Source organism: Ovis aries, chromosome 8 (assembly GCF_016772045.2).
Source record: "Ovis aries strain OAR_USU_Benz2616 breed Rambouillet chromosome 8, ARS-UI_Ramb_v3.0, whole genome shotgun sequence".
NCBI classification, from domain to species: domain Eukaryota; kingdom Metazoa; phylum Chordata; class Mammalia; order Artiodactyla; family Bovidae; genus Ovis; species Ovis aries.
This window is the reverse complement of record NC_056061.1, coordinates 51151654-51168641: the sequence shown is the minus strand read 5'-3', so window position 1 is coordinate 51168641 and position 16988 is coordinate 51151654.

Below are 16988 nucleotides of genomic sequence, written 5' to 3'. Positions count from 1 at the left end.
TAAATTATGAAAGTTTGATAACACATTTACAGGAGAACTAAAAAATACAGAACACAGTTACATATAGTTTCATCATATATTACAGTTCTTTTTAAAGTAGATAATAAGATTTTTAGTTGGAGTTTCAATATCAAACTCTCAAAAATTAATAGAGTGAGTATACAGAAAAGTAGAAGGATATAGTAGACCTGGAAAGCATCATGAACCAATTCAACATAATTCAGATTTCTACAATTTTCACTTTACAGTAGGATACAAATTCTATTCAAGTTCCCATAGACTATAAACCAGGAGACACTGGAACATATCCAGAGACATAAAACAAGGTGCAAAAAGGTCATAGTCTAAAGGTGTTGAAATCATACAGAGTCTGTTTTCTTATCACTGTGGAATTATGTTAGATATCAATATCAAAAGACACATGAAAACAACCCACATACTTTCATGTGCAGTGTGACGTTTACCAAGAGAGATCTTTGACTTAGCCAATGAAAGCCTCAATAAAGTTAGAGGACTAAAAAAACACAGAGTGATTGCAGAGAAGAAAATATTTAAATGAGAAATTAATATCAGCATGAGAAATTCATATCAAAGATACTTTTAAAAACTCCATGTATTTGGAAATTAAATGGAGGAACTCCTTTTTAAATTGGAGATGGCTGAGGATCTTTATATGTTCCTGGGACTGATTTAGTAGAGGGTGGAGGATTGTGATGCTGGAAAATGAGGCAAAAGTTACAGGAGCAAAATCTTTAAGAAGATGAGGAGATCTTTTCCAGAGTACAAATGGAGGTCTTTGTAGCCTTTGAATGTTAGAACAGAGTTAAGGTAGATATTGGAAAAAGCAGTCACAGGTAGCCTGTTGAAATTTGCATAACTCCGTAAGAGCATGCCTTGGGCTTGGAATGTTTTCTTTCATGGAAATAGGGAGTCCTCACAGCCTGTGCCAGCTATGATTTGTACTTTCTTCATTCTGCTTTAAGCATGTGCGTTGTGTGACTCCCAGGCAACCCCACTGCTATATCTCTTCCTCATGGGGAGAGAAGGGTGTTCTTCACCACCACAGGAGGGGTGCAGGAGGACCATCTTCCCTCTGTTGGCTAAGGGGCAAGAGGCGCCAGCTGTGGGAGAGCCATACTTGCTACTGAGGCTGACCTTGCTCTGTTCTCTGTGTGAGTGAAGTGTTTCATCCAGTGCCCGTGAGTTGTGTCTTTCTTGGCAGCTCTGATGGCTGCAAACTCTGCAGTGAGTTGACATCTTGCTGCTGTTTCTTCTGATGGTAGGCAACAGGTAACAACACTTGCTTGACAGTCTGGTGCAGTGAGCAAAGTCACCCACAAAGTACAACATGGCACAAGTTTCATCGGTGCAGCCATTCAGGCTGGTGCCACCTTCCTGCAGGAGATGGACTTCCTCTAGTTGACTGGGGATAAATAAGATGTTGACAGTCTCCTGGTCAACAAGGATAAACTGGGTGATGGATGAGGGCAGAATGCAAGAGGTGGGCCCTAAAATTTTTTTGGAAAACTAACCTAGCTTCTAGCCACCTTCATACTCCTACACCAGCCTCTAATTTCCACGTGCAAGGGGTTGTAGATGACACCCAAGGGGAGTCAAATGCCCCTGTTTAGGAAGCTCTGCTTGATCTAGGTCTCTCTATCTCTCTCTTTTTTATCTCTTAAAAGCCCCAAGTAAAGCTAGTTTTCACTCAACACAAAGCCACTCATGGTGTTGCTGAAAAATGTAACTCATGAAATGAGGTCCTTCTCTGAGAATGAAATATGAAAACTGAAAAACAGATAAGGGAAGAGGCCAGGTGAGGCTCATGTGACTTAGACAGGGCACCTGTTTGATAAAGAGGCCTTGCAGCCCTACATATCAGACTTGCTGCAATCCAGGAAAACTAACTACTGGCCTCTTGTTACAGTATGTTTTTGGAACATGGCAACTAACAGGGCAGAGACAGAGGTAAGCCAATGTAACTCCTTTTTTTTTTTTTTGCTATGCCGCACAACTTGTGGGATCTCAGTTTCCTGACCAGGGATTGAACATGGGCCATGGCAGTGAAAGCTCAGAATCCTGACCCTTATGCCACCAGGGAACTCCCTAGTGTTGCTCTAGATCTGGATTGCAAAAAGTATGAGCATGGTGTTCCCAACAGTGGCAATGTCCCCAAAACTAGGAGCTCCTGGAAAAACATTCCTAAAACCATAGCTCCATTTCAGGTAAAAGCCATAGATACTGACTGACTATAGAGCCCTGACCCTGGGAATGTCGGACAATGCAGTGGAGGCCCTCATGCGACAAGGGCCTCTCCAGGAGGACTCTATTATCCTTACTCTTGTCCTCTAAAAGAGCTATGGGCAAGAAGTAGAAAAGTTCCACTGAATGTCCTGTTTGAGATAAAAACAAAAGAATGGTTTCAGTAGTTTCCATCAACTTGGGCTGAACAGAGAAACCAACAATGGGAAGCCATGCCCAGGGTCCAAAAGGGAACTCAAGAGACCGACAAGTGAGGAATACAGGAGAGAACAGGGTCGGCCCACAGAGCAACATGGCTTTGGTAGTTAACACTGGATAGACAGGGATTTTCCTGGTGGCCTGGTGGTTAAGAATCTGTCTTCCAATCCAAGGGATGTGGGTTCAATCCTTGGTTGGGGACCTATGATCCCACAAGACGTGGAGCAACTAAGCCCCCTTGCCACAACTAGAGAAGCCTGCATGGGGCAGCGAAGAACCCGTGTGACACCACAAAGACTGATGCAGCCAAATGAATAAAATATTTTAAAACCTGGATAGACAATGCAAAGATTGATGTGATCCCTACAGAAGACTTCTACTAATGCGATTGGACGGGCAGAAGTCCCTCTAAATCAGAAGTTAAGCTCAAATCCCATATTCCCCTTGTGCTGGATTAGCTGGTACAAAATGACTCAGACACTCTCCAAGCCAGAACAAACAAGACTCATTGAACTCACTAGCTAAGCTGGTGGTTTTAGTGGACAACCGAATAGCCTCGGTTATCTGCTGGTGGAACAGTGTGGCATTTGTGTTTATTGCCAATAACTGTTGTGTATATATCAATAATTAAGGAAAGGAAAAATTGAGCTAGAGAAGATCCATGCTTAGGCAGGATAGTTATTAGCTGTACGCCTGTAGGGCCCCCAGACTCTTTTACAAAAAACTCTTGAGTTAGTTTATTCCAGGCACTTGTTAGCTTTGATTAGGGACCATCCTTGAGGGAGGCCTGATCATCCTCCTGGGTCTGGTTCTTCTTTTGACCTGGATGAATTGCTGTCCCAAAATGACAGGGAACCTCAGCAGCTCCATAGGAAGCCTTAGCATCCATGTGAATTGTTCAGGGCCCCCAGTGGACCTAGTTTCATCTCCAAATTTGGCGGCAGACGTTGGTCCTACCATATTTGATGTGTTTTATCTGCTATTTTAGTGGCCAAGCAAGGTTTGGGGGTTGGACTACTGGGAAAGACAGTCATGTGTAGCCTATTGACCCTTGTATGGCTGCATGTCATTGGGAATGTGATCTTGTCTCGGAGTATCTTTCCCTGTTCTGGGTTTGATACGTAACTCTTTGCCTAAAGTGTGTGCAGGGCTTCCCTGGTGGCTCAGTAGTAAAGAATCTCCCTGCCAAGGCTGGAAACATAGGTTTGATCCCTAGGTCAGGAAGATTGCTTGGAGAAGGACATGGCAACCCAATTCCAGTATTCTTGCCTGGAGAATCCCATGGACAGAGGAGCGTGGCAGGCTACACTCCGTGGGGTCACAAAGAGCTGGACTTGACTGAAAGACTAAACAGCAGCAACAATATGTGTGCATAGTATGGCACCTGGCCAACCAAACTGCTGTATCTGAACCTGTCAGGGAGAGAAGGCGCGCCTTTACCTGCAGCACAGGTGTGGTGTATGTAGACCATCTTTGGCTATGGGGTTAGATGTGCTGGCCATGGGGGACCAACACTCTTTATTGAAGCTGATCTTGCTCTGTCTATTCTCTCTGAGAGTAAAATGTTGTTCCATTCAGTGCCGGTGTGAATTGTCTCTTTCTTGGTGACCCTGACACCTAGAAACCATGTAGGCTGACATCTTGAGATGGCTGTACCTGGGGTGAGCAACAGATGTCACTTGCTCAATAGCAGGAAGTATATGTATGTAGATAATGGAGATCCTGACTCTCTCTCTCTCTCTCTTTTTTTTTGTATTTTCTCAAATAACTATGAGCAAGGTCATTAACTGAGAGAGGAAAATTGGGAAGTATAAGAAGTTTAAAGAAAAAAGGTATGCAAAATTGTCAGTATGCAGAGTAGAAAAGCAAACAGATCAGGGAAGAGAAATAGGATTGGTTGGCAGTGTGGAGTGTTCATGAAATTTATGGCTATACATTTATAGTGAGTAAAGCTGTAACCCTTCTATTTCTAGAGATATTCAGACACTTGGATGCAGGCACAGAGTAGGTGGGATTAACTGGGATTAATTAGGTTTAAAGCTTTGCTGGGCAAGATAATAAAAGAAGAAAGGATTGACTGAGAGTGTTAAGGATGTTTGCAAAGAATTGATTTGAGCAATGAATAAGGAACTATAAACTGGGTGTGGGGATCATCTGTAGTGAGAAAGTGATGGTTGTCCTGGACTGGAGGTTTCTTTAAAGTGAAAAAAGAGCTGCAGTGGGAAGCCTAGATAAGATGAAATGGGAAACTGGTGGGGGGGGGGATTAGAAAATAGGGCTCTGGAATTTGAGATTTTGGAAATGTTGTAATCGTTGGTAAAGACAGAGTCAACAGTGTTACTGTGGGAGTGGGTGGTTGATGGTGGAAGGATGAAGTGATCACTGTAGGGAAGGAGGTTGGGGAACTGAGAGTCTAAGGTGGCTGGTGGGTCGTCACTGTGGATTTTGACGCTGTAGTTGACAGAGAAGTGGTGGGACTACAGACTATGAAATGTGCTAGAGTCATTAGTAAATGAGCGAGGTGTGACTCAAGGGTTTGAAAGATGACAGTAACAAGGAGAAAGACTGTTAAAATATGTTGTCCTGCTTCAAAGATTATGGGGCTTTTGAAGGAGGAAAGGGGATAGGATTTGGGAGCTACAGTTAAGAGCAAAGGGGATGCCCCTCCACCTCCAAGTCTGAATTCCATGGGTGGTTCAGTTTGGGACAAAGTTTAAGATGTCTGCAGACATCCAATAGAAGATTCCAAGTATGCAATTGAATATTCAAGCCTAGAATTTGGGAGAAAGGTGAAGAATGGAGATATGTGTTTAAGATTTCTAATAGAAATTTATCAGCTTTTGGCCACCTAGCATCCACAATGATCCCCCTTCTTCCAAGTTCTCTTTCTTTTTGTGATCTGTCCATCATTACTCTCAGCTCATGTTATTTGGATGCAGTTAGTACGCTAAGCTCAGAGGAAGGCCTGATTGGCTTAACCACCCAACAAGTCCTACCACTAGCTATTGTGACTGGTCTGCATGTGGAAATGACCTAGTTGGAGCCAATAAGAGTGAGACCTGACTCTTTGTCCTGTTGGGAAAAAGCTTTGTCTTTTCTTTTGCATATTGTGCGTAGAGGATGAGAAACCTGGGACTGCTGCAAACACCTTTTGACCCCAAGAGGAGAACAAATCTGAGAATTAAGTCAACACACAGAAGGCAAGAAAGTAGAGCTGAGTTGAAAGGCCGAGAGAATTGGGTTGTAAGAATATCATTTGAACAAATTGATTCCTATAGCACTGGAGTGTTAGTCATTCCTTGAGGAGAAATCAGATTGTGTTCAGTTATCTGTTGCTGCATAATACCACCCAGACTTAGGGCCTTAAAACAGAATTCTTATTTCAGTGATTCTATAGGTTGACTGGAAACTGTCTTTTGAATACATTATAAAGAAAGAGACTTATTTATTCATTTATTGACTGTGCTGGGTCTTAACTGTGGCACATGGGATGGTCCATCTCCTTTGTAGCATGCAGGATCTTTTTAGTTGCAGCATGCAAATTCTTGGTTGTGAAATGTGGGATCTAGTGCTCTGACCTTGGATTGAACCTGAGCCCCCTACATTGGGAGCATGGAGTCTTAGCCACTGAACTACCAGGGAAGTCCCTGGACAGTGTTTTTGACAGGGCTTATTTTTGCTGAGGCATTCAGCTAACAGATATGCTGGTGATGGGGCTCAGTTGGGACGACTGGGCTAGCTGGATCTCTCTTTTCACATGGTGTTTCATCCCAGGCTTATTCACAACATAAAAGTATCAGGGCCATATTCCAAAAGGTTACCTATTAAGCCTTTGCTTATATGATGTATGCCGATGTTCCATTGTTTGTATCAGGTCATATGGCCAAGCCTACAGTCAGCATGTAGAGGGATATACAAGAGTGTGGGTACTGAGAGGTGTGACTCATCAGGGCTATTACTCCACTGATATACAACCACCTGCTTCTACTAATTCTTAGATCACTTGAAGCTCATCCATGGACTGAAGTGATATATCAACTTCAGTTTATCTCATTTAAAAAAGTCTGCTGTGCTAAATATCTTATATTTCCCACTCTGAATCTACTCTTTAATCTTCTCCATCTTGCTCTGTGCTCCGGGGGACTGCCCTAAATCGATAGCATCAATGAACTGGTTTGGCCCAGCAGATCAGAGGGAGTAGGGAGTGGCTGTTGGCCTCCACTGAAGGGATAGTTTCTGTTAAGGTGGCTCTCTCCACTCTTCTCTTTCTTCCTTTGCCTCTTCAGAACTAAGGGTAGTAAAGCCCAGCTAAGCCCAGGATATTCTTTTATCCTTTTGGTTTTCCTATATGTTGTCCACCTGGTAAATAACTTGTTTATTGAACTTTTTGTTAATTATCCATATGTTTCCTGTTGGGACTGTCAAAAATATTTACCTATACAATCCTGCTTTAATGAACTAGGATTTAAGTGCATTTGAAAGTGCACATGTACTCTTATATATGATAAAGAATACCCTTATTTTGTCAATTTTGCCAGACTGAATTAAGCTTTTGATTCTATATACCAGCCTGACCTGATGGCTGGTATAATTTTTTACCTCATCCTGCAAGGTTATGCTGCTGCTAAGTTGCTTCAGTCAAGTCCGACTCTGTGCGACCCCATGGACGGCAGCCTACCAGGCTCCTCCGTCCCTGGGATTCTCCAGGCAAGAACACTGGAGTGGGTTGCCATTTCCTTCTCCAGTGCATGAAAGTGAAAAGTGAAAGTGAAGTCGCTCAGTCGTGTCCAACATGGACTGCAGCCTACCAGGATCCTCCGTCCATGGGATTTTCCAGGCAAGAGTACTGGAGTGGGGTGCCAGTGCCTTCTCTGGCAAGGTTATGCAATCTTGTCTAAAGGAAAACTTACAGTGCATCTGTGAATAGCACCTTACAACTGCCCCCTTTTACTTCAGCTTCTCACAAGTAAATTATAGACAGTTTAAAATAAGATGTTTGGATCATTTTAAAGCACTGCTTAGAATAGCAGGCAAGCAAATAATTGCCTAGAAACTGGCTGGGAATGCTTATAATAACTGAATTCCATACCTTGTCAGTAAATTTTATACACTTGCTGTAGGTTAGTTTTCATTTTATAATGGCTTCAGGGACATAATCCTAGAATCCTAAATCCTCAAAGTAAGGTTTACAACCCTTACACACTTTAGCTTTACAATATACAACCATGTATCATTTAAAAACTCTGTTTTAAGAGAATTTTATAATTCTCTAAATGACAAAAAGCTAAATGACAAACTGCTATTATACATTTCTTAAAGGTATTTTAAGAGGATGAAATCATGACTAAAGTTCTGTGTATTACTAAAGTAAATATACAACATAGTACAAAGTGTTGCCAGTTATTTTGATCATACAAGCAATATGATGACTGACTGTATTTTGTAAAAATATTTCAGCTGAAGAAAGTGAAAGTTGGTCAATTGTATCCGACTCTTTGTGACCCCATGGACTGTGTAGCCTTCCAGGTTCCTCTGTCCATGGAATTCTCCAGACCAGAAAACTGGAGTGGATAGCCAGCTGTTCCCTCCTCCAGGGGATCTTCCCAACACAGGGAAATGTTTCAGCTATTAAGTATCAAATGTCATGAGTTGCTGAGTAATTTCTTTAAAAAAATTTCTTAAAAAAAATTAAAGTGGATTTGGGAATGGACTAGTGTGTGGCTTCCTAGATGTACATTTTACTTTGCTCTTGTCATGCTGGAACTTTCCTGTGATGTCTGGAATGGTTTATTTCAGGTGTATGGAGGGAACTGAAGTGTAGGTACTGTCTTTCAATGCCATTGCTTTCCAAGACCATGGATCAGGAGGCATTAGCTCAGAAATGTTATTTAATAGTTGGTCATAGAATTTTCCCAACTCATATTGTACAGATAATTAAGCCATGTCAACTCTGTGAAATTATTATACAATGAGGGCTTTGAAATGGAAGGAAAAAGTTTATTTCTGGGAGTTACTTACTTGTAAGAATAGAAAATAAAAGATAACTTTTTAATAAAGACACATTGGAAAGCAACTTATTTGGAAATGGTTTCATTAAATTCAGAATTCATGAACTTACAAACACACTGCATGCTCTGAACACAGATATCAAACATCAGGTATAATTTATCTTTCATGGTCACTAGAAAACCGTCATGAGTTAAAATTGACTTAAGATATAGCAACCAAATAAAGTGAGTGAAACTTAATAAATTCTTGTTGAAAAACATCAAAGGGCATCTTTTTGACAGCTAAGAAATTTGAATTTTGACAGAACATTATATGGTATTAGAGTATTGTAATTTTCTTAAATTTGTTAATGCTATTTTTTATAGAGGAGAGTCTCCTAATTCTTAGAATATACATACTGAAATATTAAAATGCAAAGGTTCATGATGTCTACACCTCACTTTCGTATGGTTTGGACTAATATTCACACATGTATATTTCATGTGTTTGCTTTGTTTCAATGGATAATGCATGGCAAATGGTTCAGCAATGTGTATGTGAGATATATATGTATGTGTGTATACACACTGACATATGTGTATTTTTTTTTTACCATATTCTCTCTAACCCTTTCACTCACAAACATGCATACACAATATATTATTAACAATTATGGACTGTATTTGGTGCATATAAGGTTATTCACTGAATTATCCTTTCAGTTTTTCTATATGTTTAAAAGAAGGGGGCGAGGAGGAAACCCTAGAAGGTGGGGAATCCCTGCGGTAGGATGTGCAGAAATAGTTATTTTTTTTCCAGTATCTATTTTCTCCTTCTTTCTTCATCTTCTTCCTTAGTAATAGAGTTCTGAATTTATTTGGAGTGGCAAGATGCCTTTTTACTTTCTTTTGAATCTGAGTGTGGCCATGTGGTTATGTTCTAGCCAGTGAGATTTAAGTGGAGAGGTTTTGGGAAGATTTTGGGAAAGACATCTTAAAATGCAGAGTGCACAGCTTTTCATCCTTCAGACTTTCTTGTCCTTCTTCCTACTGCCTGGAATATGAACACAATGACTTGGGGTACAGGAAACATCTAAGGCCATGAGATAACGTTGAAGGTGAAAGTGTATACCGAGTTCAAACAGCAGAAAGATAGAAATATGGGACTTTTAGTCTGTTTAGGCTGCTACAACAAAACACGAGAGACTGCGTGGCTTATAAACAATAAAACACTTATCTTACTGTTCTGGAGGCTGGAAGGCCCAAGAACAATGTGTCAGCAGATTCAGTGTCTCAAGAGAGCCTATATCCTGGTTCGTAGCAGCACCTTTCCACTATGTCCTCACATGTTAGAAGGAGCAAGGGGAGCTCCTTTGGACCTCTTTTTTTGGGGCCCTAATCCCATTTGTGAAGATTCTGCCCTCATGACTTAACCCCCTTTCAAGTTCCCCATCTCTTAATAATGCACCATTTCATTGGACATTAGGTTTCAACATAAGAATTTTGTTAAAGAATTCTGTGGTGGTTCAGTGGGTAAGAATCTGCCTTGCAATGCAGGGGACAGGGATTCAATCCCTGGTTGGGGATCTAAGATCCCACACACTACAAAGAAACTACTGAGTCCGCAGGCCACAATGAGAGTCTGCGTGCCACAATGAAAGGTCCTGCGTGATGCAACTAAGACCTGCTCAGCCAAACAAATAAATAAGAAAAATAACTGTGATTAAAAAATAACAAATTGAAATCAACCATGGGGCTTCCCTGGTGGCTCAGATGGTGAAGAATCTGCCTGCACTGCCGGAGACCTGGGTTCAATACCTGGGTCCGGAAGAGCCCCTGGAGAAAGGGAATGGCAACCCACTCTAGCATATTTGCTTGGAGAATTCCATGGACAGGGGAGCCTGGCAAACCACAGTCCATGGGGCCACAAAGTGTTGGACAGGACTAAACAGCTAACATTATATATAATGTACATATCTTAAAAAAAAAAAGACTTTTTGAGAGATAAGAACATTCAGATAGCAACTGTGGATCAACTTTACCAACCCTTAACTGTCCAACTCTGGGTTTCTGCTATGTGTGAGAGAAATAGCCTCTGTTTGTTTAAGACACTCTTGATTAGAGGTTTCCCATATTCAACTAAGGTTAATCCTAACAGAAAAAATAGGAAACAATACTAACAAGATAAAGACCTTCAATGGCTTCCCAGGTAGGGCAGTGGTAAAGATTCCATCTGCCAATGCAGGAGAGGCAAGAGACACAGGTTCAATCCCTGGGTCAGGAAGATCCCCTGGAGAAGCAAATGACAACCCACTCCAGTTTTCTTGCCTGGAAAATTCCCATGGACAGAGAAGCCTGTCGGGCTACAGTCCTTGGAGTCGCAAAGAATCAGACATGACTGAGCACACACACAAAGATCTTCAACACATACATATCATTCTGATGAGCATTGGGAAATGTGCTTGAGCAAATCTAAAATCTGGACTGAAAAACTAAAGAACAATAGTATAGGCTTTAACTTCTTGGCAGTTCAGGAAAACCATTTGATTTCTTAGAGCATTTTATACATTAAGAGCCAATCTACTGACCCTTACTCCATTAGAAAGAAGAAATGGGATAATGCCAGGGCAAATTTCAAGGTATTTTTTTAACATTCTGAGTTTTGCCAGGTTTCAAGGCCCAAACTTGTTGGGAGCATAGTTGAGGCCACCCTGGCTGGCTCATTATACCCAGCAGAAAATCTTTCTTGGTCCTTGTCAAATGTTAGTTGGGGGCCACTTTGGTGAAGTACAGTGGGTTTGTTTCATTTCCTCTGACTCAGCTTCTCAATGCTGAGGAGAAGAGAGAATCAAGTTAGTGTCTGGTGAAGAGTAAGGTGGGAGAGAATTATACTAGTTTTCCAGTCTGCCATCCTTTGGCTGCTTTCTTGCCCTCTGTCTTCAGTTTTAGAAAAGACAGAGTGACTTTACACAAAGTAACTGCTTATAAGATACATTATTTAAAAACCAACTTTAGATTTTTTTCCAGTATTTGAAAGAGTTTTTTGTTTACTTCCTTTAAATTTTTGTACTAGAACCTCAAGTACAAATGTGTCTGTTAGAAATATTTTCAATCACATCTTTTCCTCTGTTTTATATCTCTTTAAAGTTTTACATCTCTAAAGTGGATTCTCAGGTATTTACAGCTGAAGGTCTCTTATGTAGATAAATGGAAGTGGCCCTGGCATTCAAGGGATATAAGATATGACGGTTAATTGTACATGTCAACTTGGCTGGGCCATGGTGCCAAGATATTTGGTCACACATTACTCTGAATATTTCTGTGAAACTGTGTTTTAGACTAGATTTATATTCAAAATGGTGGACTTTGTGTGGGACTCCATAATGTGGGTAGGTCTCATACAATCAGTTGAAGGCTTAAGACTGGTCTCTGTAGAGTGAAAATTAATTCTGCCAGCCAGCTGCCTTCAAGCTCAAACTGCAACTCCTCTGAGTCTCTGAGTCTGCTGCCCTACCCTCAGATTTTGGGTTTGCCAGCCTCCAGAATTCTCATCGCAGTGGTTTCTCTTGTTGTGGCTTGTGGGCTCTAGTGCAGGCTCAGTCGTTGTGGTGTATTGGCTTAGTTGCCTCCCACATGTGGGATCTTCCCAGACCAGGGGCTGAACCCATGTTGCCTGCATTGGCTGGGGGATTCTTTTCTTTTTTAATTTATTTTTTAATTGGAGGATAATTGCTTTACAATGTTGTGTTGGTTTCTGCTGTACAACACCACCAATCAGTCATAATTATATATATGCTCTGCTGTGCTTAGTTGCTCAGTCGTGTTCGACTCTTTGTGACTCCATGGACTGTAGTCCGCCAAGCTCCTCTGTCTATGGGGATTCTTCAGGCAGGAATCAGAGAAGGCAATGGCACCCCACTCCAGTACTCTTGCCTGGAAAATCCCATGGATGGAGGAGCTTGGTAGGCTGTAGTCCATGGGGTCGCTAAGGGTCGGACATGACTGAGTGACTTCACTTTCACTTTTCACTTTCATGGATTGGAGAAGGAAATGGCAACCCACTCCAGTGTTCTTGCCTGGAGAATCCCAGGGATGGGGAAGTCTGGTAGGCTGCCGTCTATAGGGTCGCACAGAGTTGGACACGACTGAAGTGACTTAGCAGCAGCAGCAGGCAGGAATACTGGAGTGGGTTGCCATGCCCTCCTCCAGGGGATCTTCCCCACCCAGGGATCGAACCCAGGTCTCCTGCATTGCAGGCAGATTCTTAACAGCTGAGCTACCAAGGAAGACCAATTAAATGTATATACACACACATATACATATGCATGTATGTGTATATATCCCCTTTCTCTTGAGCCTCCTCCCACCCCACCCCCACTCCACCCTCTAGGTTGTCTCAGAACACCAAGCTGTCTCCTTGTGCTATATAGTAGCTTCCCACTAGCTATCTATTTCACACATGGTAATGTATGTCAATGCTACTTCCAAAATTCATCTCACCCTCTCCTTCCCCCACTGGGTCCTCCAGTCCATTTTCTACATCTGCATCTCCATTCCTTCCCTGTGAATAGATTCATCAATACTGTGTTTCTAGATTCCACATATATGCATTAATATATGATACTTGTTTTTCTCTTTCTGACTTACTTCAGTGCGTATAACAGGCTCTAGGTTCATCCACCTCAATACACCTGACTCAAATTTGATCCTTTTTATGGCTGAGCAATATTCCATTTTGCATATGTACCACAACTTCTTTACCCATTCATCTGTTGATGGTCATCTAGGTTGCTTCCATATCTTGACTATTGTAAATAGTGCTACAATGAATATTGGGGTACATATGTCTTTTGGAATTGCGGTTTTCTCAGAGTATGTATGTCTAGTAGTGGGACTGCTGGTCACATGGTAGTTTTTTATTCCTAGTGTTTTTAAGGAATCTCTATACTGTTCTCTGGGTTTCCCAGGTGGTGCTAACAGTAAAGAATCTGCCTTATGATGCAGGAGATGTAAAGAGGCGAGAGTTTGATTTCTGGATCAGGAAGATCCCCTGGAGGGAGGGCATGACAACCCACTCCAGTATTCTTGCCTGGAGAATCTCTTGGACAAAGGAGCCTAGTGGGCTGCAGTCCATAGGGTTGCAAAGAGTCAGACATGACTGAAGTGACTTAGCATACTGTTCTTTGTAGTGACTGTACCAATTTACTTTCCTACCAACAAGGCAAGAGGGTTCCCTTTTCTCTACATCCTCTCCAGCATTTATTGCTTGTAGGTTTTTTTTTTTTTTTTTTTGATGATGGCCATTCTGATTGGTGTGAGGTGATACCTCATTGTTGTTTTGATTTGCATTTCTTTAATAATGAGCAATGTTGAGCATCTTTCCATGTGTTATTGGCCATCTGTATGTCTTCTTTGGAGAAATGTCTGTTTCAGTTTTCTGGCAGGCAGATTCTTAACCACTTGAACACCATGGAAGCCCTGATGCAAATTTATGCTGCTAGTCCTCTATTTTTTTTTTTTTTTTTGGCTTACAACGGGCTTGCTGGATCTTAGTTCCCTAACCCGGAGTTGAACCCAGGTCCAAGACTGTGAGAGTGCTGAGTTCTAACCACTGGACCATCAGGGGACTGGTCGGGGGACCAAATCCTTGGTCCTCTGGTTTAAGTCAAACATTATCCTTTGAGACTTAGGTGCCTCTCACAGTGACCACAGATCGTCTGGAAAGGAACTGTACTATCACTCACAACTATGTGGTGCTTGGTGTCTGTCTTCCTCTGTAGCTGTGACACTGGAATTATTTCACATGCAGCTCTTCCATGTAGGGACAGCTCTCTTCCATATTTGATCTCACTTCCGAACCTTGTCCCTTCCCTTCGTCTTAGAGCATCCCCTCCAGGCCTCTGGTTTGCCTGATACTGCTTTACACACTCAAGGTATTAGTCTCTGTGTCTCCCTCTTACAGAAGACTTAGCTTTTTAGAAAAGTCTGACTGAGGTTATTTCCTAAAAGCAAATTCAAAAGTCTTTATGGCAAGTGAAACTGAAATTTTCCTCCCTGCCTAGAGTGGAGGAGGCAAAAAATACCTTCAGCTGAGACAGCAAATTAATAAATCAGTGGATTATCCTGTTATGTGTCTTCGTACAATGTTATTATGTTCCTTCATCATTTGTTCCCTTGCTTCTGTATAGATCCTGCTTGTCATTATTTTTCATTATTTCTTCCTTAGGATCCTAATTCTTCCCTGATGAAATATATGCTTTTGCTAAGTATGAAATTTGACAACTCTGACAGTTTGAATATATGATACTTCAGATCTTATCTATTCCCCATTTCGTGTTGGATACTTAACATTTCTAATTCTTCAGCAAATATTTCTTTGTTAAATCGTCACTTCTGATTTCTTCATTGAGCTCCTCTTTCTGTATGTGGGATTGTGTTGTCAACTCCTAACTTTGGTTTTTACCCTTGGTGGTTTGTTTCAGTGATGATTATGGAGACATTTGAGAAGTTATTATTATTTTTTATGCCATTTACCATATAGTCAGTCTGGTTCTATTTAGGCCTTATTCCTGGGGTGACACTGCTAGGAATTTGAGCCACACAGGGCTATCCTAATAGTGGGGGCTTCAGGGATATGAGCTTGATCAGCTTTTACTGGAGTAAGTTGGAAACTTCTCAGTTCAAGGGGTAACTGGAGCAAGGGGCGTCCAGAAGCAAAAGAGTATCAAGCATTAGGTCCAAGGAGCAAGCTTTAAGCTCTAAAAGTAACTGATGTAAAGATTCAAGAACCAAACTGACAGAGACATTTTGCTCTCTGGCTCCTGGGCCACCTCTTTTCTCTGGTTCAGATTATTTCTTTGCTGCCTTCCTCTTCCTTTACCTGGGTGTTACCCAGGGCTATGTACTTGGATCTCTTCTCATACTACTTACTTCTTCTGAGTGATTTAATGCCAAGAATATCAGAAGCAGGGATTACAGCAGTGAATACATCAGACAAGTCCTTATGCTCATTAAGATTTATTCTTGGAAGTTACAGTCAGAAAAAGTAAGTAGTGAAGTAGGGTAATTTCAGATAACTGTAAATATGAGGAAAAATATAAAGCAGGATGATGTAACTAACAGAGAATAGATTCTGGAGAGCAGAGGGACTCTTCCTACAAAATGTGGGGTGAGATTGCGCTAAAAAAACAAATGAGAAATAGTTGGTGTGAAGTCCCCAGACAATCGGAAGAGCTAGTGTAAAATAAAGTTGGCACAGTCAAGAAACAGAAAGAAGGCCAATGCGCCTGGAGTGCTTTCAAAAAGGCAGAGAATGGGAGGAGATGAGGTTGGAAGGAAAGAATTTTGATTTTGTTCTGAATATGAGGGAAAGCCATTGGAGGCTTTCCAGCAGAAGAGCAACAAAATAAAATTTACATTTACAAATTTGTTTTTTTTTTAATCTTTTTAGAAATTGAAGTACAGTTAATGTACTATGTTGTGTTAGTTTCAAGGATACAAAACAGTGACTCACTTATATATGTGTGTGTATATTATATATATATATATATATATATATATATATTCTTTTTCAGATTCTTTCCATTATATGTTAATCTCAAACTCCTTATTTATCTACCCCGCCATGCTCTGCTATCCCCTGTTGCTATCTCTTATTGAAGCCATAAGTTTGTTTTCTATTTCTGGGAGTCTATTTCTGTTTTGTGAATAAGTTCATTTGTATCATTCTTTTTTTAAGATTCCACGTATAAGCAATATCATATGACATTGGTCTTTGTCTGTTTTTCTTCTCTTAGTGTGATAATATCTAGGTGCTGCAAATGGCATTATTTCATTTTTTTTAATGGCTGAGTAGTATTCTGTTGTTTGAAGTGAAATGAAGTGAAATCACTCAGTCACTCAGTCCATGGAATTCTCCAGGCCAGAATACTGGAGTGGGTAGCCTTTTCCTTCTCCAGGGGATCTTCCCAACCCAGGGACTGAACCCAGGTCTCCCGCATTGCCAGCAGATTCTTTACCAGCTGAGCCACAAAGGGAAGCCCATTCTATTGTTTAAATATACCATATTTTTTTTTATCTATCCATCTGCTGATGCACACTTAGGTTGTTTCCATGTCTTGACTATTGTAAACAGTACTGCAATGAACGTTGGAATGTATGTATCTTTTCAAACTGGAGGTTTATCTGTATGTATGCCCAAATGTGGGACTGCAGGATCATGCAGTAGCTCTAATTATTAAAGGAATCTCCATACTGTTCTCCATAGTGTCTGCACCAGTCTACATTCCCACAACAATGTAGGAGGATTCTTTTTTCTCATTTTAAATATTTTTATGTCCAATGTATTACAGACAGAAAACTGTATAAAACCAATATGTACATTAATGAATTATTAACGGTTGAACATCCTGGTTACTCCCACTGAGTTTAAGACATAGAGTTTTGCCTGCTACCTCAGATGCCTTATATGTGCTGTATCTTAATCACAAACCCCTTTCTACCCCTCTAGACATAACAACCATCATTAATTTTTACTGTGAC